This window comes from Fukomys damarensis, unplaced genomic scaffold (assembly GCF_012274545.1).
Source record: "Fukomys damarensis isolate Sample0158 unplaced genomic scaffold, DMR_v1.0_HiC HiC_scaffold_14, whole genome shotgun sequence".
Taxonomy (NCBI): Eukaryota; Metazoa; Chordata; class Mammalia; order Rodentia; family Bathyergidae; genus Fukomys; species Fukomys damarensis.
In genome coordinates, this window is record NW_022900926.1 from 76,041,108 (window position 1) to 76,045,808 (window position 4,701).

At 36.6% G+C, this 4,701-nt stretch overlaps 1 long non-coding RNA gene across 1 annotated transcript in view; it reads left to right on the forward strand.

Moving 5' to 3' along the window:
- Window positions 1-599, forward strand: part of LOC104850320 — a 32,730-nt gene extending 32,131 nt beyond the window's left edge. The window contains exon 5 of the long non-coding RNA XR_776934.1: window positions 556-599. This is a non-coding gene — a long non-coding RNA (uncharacterized LOC104850320). The remainder of the gene's footprint in view (window positions 1-555) is intronic.
- Window positions 600-4,701: the final 4,102 nt, after the last annotated feature.

The following is a 4,701-nucleotide window of genomic DNA, read 5'->3' on the forward strand; positions in this document are numbered from 1 at the left end:
ATATTTTTTGGTACCAGGGATCGAACTCGACCTTGTGCTTTTGAGGCAGTCGGTGGAACCATTGATCTAAATTCCTGGCCCTGTTGATATATTTTTTGACATAGTAATGTATTTTAATGTTACAGATCATATTGTAACTAATATGCCATCTAGTTGTAAGAAAACTTTTAGCATTTGGGGTGTTTAATGATGTAACTACTGTATTCACCATATATCCAAAACACTATATGAGAGAAAGAAAGATAGAAGGAAAGTCAGATCTAAACAAGGAGAATCAGAGGGACAGAAAGAGATCAAGCAAGGTGAGTAAATTTAACAGGCAGCTTTATGAAAAATGTGTTAAAATCAAGGGACGTCACTTTCTATTCTTATTCAGAAATTAATATGCCCATTAAGAACTGGTATCATTTTATACTGACAAGAATAATAAATATATACTGAATGGAAAATAGTATATCATTTTCTCTAGTCTTCAACTTGAAGCCACTGTTTCTTTGGGTTAGTCCAAAATGCAGTTCCTGTGCGAAATTCACTTGTGTTTCCTGCCTATTACAGACGCTGTGTGGGCTTAAGGGCCCAGAGAGGCCAGGACAGCAGCATTTGCAGTCAGATGTCAGTGAGGCTGCCGTCTCCTGAGCAGCCACTCGACTCACATTATTAAATTTAATTCTAACAGCAACTTCTTTTCACATGTGGGAAAACTAAGGCTCAGGGAGATTAACTCATTTGCTGAAGTATTTAAGCCAGGATTCAAGTGTAGTCCAAAGCCCATTTTATTTCTTCTAAATTAAAGGAAAAAAAGAAGTCCTTCCTTGAAAGACTGCATGATTTTCTTTATTATTGTGGATTAGTAGCTGTCTGTAAAATTCTGAAAGGTCTCATAAAGGTAAACTTACATCTGGTCTGTGGTTCAAAGAGAATATTCTTAACTAGATGGTAAAATGTTCATTCAAAGAGCTGAGCATAGAAACAGAACATGGATTGCTAATGACTTCCTGATGCAAGTATACTTTAAAAAATTTTAAATTGTGGGCATTTCATTACAAATATTTTTATTCTGGAAAATTGGAAATGCATAAGAGCACACAAAAAATTAACGTGCTTTTATCCAAATTTTAATAAAATTTCTCCTATCCTATTTTCTTTTAATATATTTTCCCAGAAATGTATCTATACTATGTATAAAATTTTGTATTATTTATCACTTAATACTATAATGTAGACTTTTTACCTCTTACTAAAAATCTTTCTTAAAGATCAGTTTAATAATGTGGCATGTGGGCACTTAAAAATTTTGTAAAAGATCATTTTAATATTTGTGTAATATTCTATTGCATAATTTAGAAAGACACGAAATATTCTCTTATTCACTAATTTTAGAATTGTTAAAGGAAATAGAAAGTAAGATAACTGTATTTTCTTTCAAAGAAAATTCTTCTAAAATAATTAATTTGCTTCAGATTAATATGTTTGCTCAGTGGAGTAAATTCATAGCAAACCTCTTTGGTTAAATCGTATACTTTTCATCTCAACTTTTGAAGAAATTTCGATCAAATTCTTTGATTCTGTAGTGGCTTGGGGCAAGAAATTGCTTACTTTATCTGCTTTTAAAAGGAATATTTGGTAGAAAAACTTTTTAGTTTTAATCTATTTAAAAATTTTTTGACATTGGTGGTTGAACCTAGGGCCTCATGTGTGCTAGGCAAGTGCTCTACCACTGAGCTACAGCTCCAGACTCTTTTATTTTATGTTAAGACAGGGTGGTGCTAAGTTGTCCAAGCTGGCTTCAAACTCAGGATCCTCCTAACTCAGTCTCTTGAATAGCTGAGATAGCTCTTTAGTTTTTGTTTTTCAATTGGCTAAAGAAAATATTTCAGCCATTATAGAAGATAATAAATATCTCATATCTTTACTTTTAAAGAATAAATATTTAATGAGGGCAACGTAAAGCATTAAAGAAAAAAATACATACATACATATCTATATATCTCTATCTCTATCTATCTATCTCTATCTATCTATCTATCTATCTATCTATCTATCTATAGAGAGAGAGAGGGAGAGGGAGAAGGAGAAGGAGAGAAAGAATGAATCAAGTCCTATCCTAGTTCTCCTGCTTAGGCATTTGTGCAAATTCAAGCAAATTACTCAGACTTAGACCTCATTCTTTCACTTGTAATAAGGTTTTGACTGGTAGAGCCATTGGATTCTACTCTTTAGATTTCATAGAGGATCAGGATGATCCTCTTATAGAACCAAGAGTATGTGTTACCAACCGGCTTATACCTAAAGTCCCCCAATTCCCGTGTTCTTAAGTTTGATTCATTTCCTGCCCACTTGGGAGTTGTCAGCAGGGCATCATCTTCACATTTCTACTAAAAATCAAGTAGCCAGATCTCTGAAGAAGGTAGTTTTCGGGAAGGTAGCTCTGAGACCCTTCCACAGTCTGCACATCACCACAGGAAGATGGCTGGTTTTTTCTGTTTCTGTGGTGTTAGCCCTGGACCCCAAAGATTATGTTTTGTGATATTTCTATTCTTTGGTATCTCAACATCCTGAGCTTTGAATGCTATACCAACATGCTTATGCAGATTATCTTCTTTAATCCTTTAGCTATAGTAAACTTTCATGAAGCATAATTTGTGAGGCTGTATGCCCTGCACACAAATACAGGTAGGTGCTCTATCTCTTCCAAGTCATCAGAATCCTTGAGAGCTGTGCCTAGTGGTAAGGGTATGCGGTAATCTAAAAGGTTAATTATTTTATCTACTAAGGACTTTCTCAAGCATCTTCCAGAGCAGAAATGTCTAAAACAACATTTCTGGATAATGAGGGGAAACATTTCTATTAATAAAAGCATGCAAGAATGGGGAGGCAATTGCAAAGAAGTGAAAGTGTAAGAACAGAATGCCAGGGGGAAGTAGTTAATAGAAAGGCTAATTTTTATTGTGTTTTGCAACAAATTCTACGGGAATTTTATATACCACTTCAGATAGAAAATGGTAGAAATTCATTATATCCACCTCTGTATTTCCACAATTTGTTCATGCCCATATTTAGCACTCCTGCATCTTGTTTGACTAACCATGGTTCATCTGCCTTTCCCAATACTGATCCTTGGTGATGGGGTTGGCCACCTATCTTCTGGCCCCAGCACTGGCATAGATATGGCACACTACAGGCTTCATAGCTCTTTGATTCTTTTTTTTTTAAAATGAAAGTCTGTGTTTACAAAAGTCAGTGTAAAGTAGATGCTTGTCAGCAGTCAGTGGCAGTTGAAAAGAAAACAAATCTAATCACAGAGAATCAGACTCAGAAATGGTGTATTCGTAGGAATGTGGTCAACACTGGCAAGGGCTGAAACTGACCCTTGTTGTCTTCTCTATGACCAAGAAGTAGATTTACTAGGTAGTGTTCACAAATTAAGTCCTTTTGATGAAAAGTAGGTATGAATAACACAGAAGATTTCTGGGTGCTATTTCAGTGGATCACTGATACAGACTGAGGAATGGAACAGGACAGCTGGTCTCATAGACGCTGATTTCCTTCACTCTGTAGCAGAGAAGCAGCTGATGGACAGAAATCAGCTGCAGCTTTGTCCCATGTCCAGAATTCCTTGGGTTCCCCGAGCTACTGGGTGACAGTAGCTCTATGCTCTAGCTAGACTGGCGTTGGTGTGGGGAATCCCACATGGAAACTTCTCTAGACTCACTCCTATCCTTACCTTCTGACACAGACTATCCTTGGATCACATCCTGCCCCATGGCTTGATACAGGTCCTGCCTAGCTATGCCCTTGGCTTAGGCATGGAAACCTGTTCTAGGCACTAACAGGCAAAGGAAACGTAATTAGATGACACGACAGACCCACACATATTCATTTGAATTTGTCCACTTGCTGCCATCTCTACTACCTTCAGGTTAATGAGTGCTCACTATGTTCTAGGTGTGGTACAATGTTCTTTACGGGAATTGCTGCATTTTTTCTTGACAAGGGCTCCATGAATGTACTCCAGTACACCTAGAAACATGACGAAATCAGTCAGCATGCATCCAAGGAGCAAGTACTTCCTCTAAGGATAATAAGATGAAAAGCTAGAATAGTTTGTGATTTGTGAGGCTGGATGCTATGGTAGAATTCACCTTGGAAGCTCATTTGAGGTTATAGACACTGAAATAGGAGTAAGGGTTGTTTAAACAGGAGAAGAAGCTTATGATTTATGTACTTTCCATTTCCCATTTAAACTGTGGAGATGCTGATCTGGATAGAAACCATGCAGAGAAACCTTAGTCTGAAGTGTCATTTCACTCCAGTCTCTTCAGTGCTATGCAGTATGGTTGCAAGATGTGCTACAGTGTAAATTAAATGCTACTGTATTGTGAGATATATTTATTTGGTGTTTTTGTACTCTGTGGAGGTACTTTGTGTTTATTACTCAACATGTTCTATATTTATCATTGATTCAATTGGGCACTGACATACTGACATTGAAAAGACAGAGCAAGATTATATCTCAGAGTAAAACATGCAAGATAGGAAATGGAACTTAGGAGTAAATACTGATACCTGTGAGTAAAGAAGCAATGTTCAGTTTGCTTTACATGCTCCTTAAAGAGCCTATTACATTTATATCTATGTACGCTATTTCTCATTGCAAAACTAGCCAGTGCTTGTTTAATATCTTCAGGTTTTACTGATGAC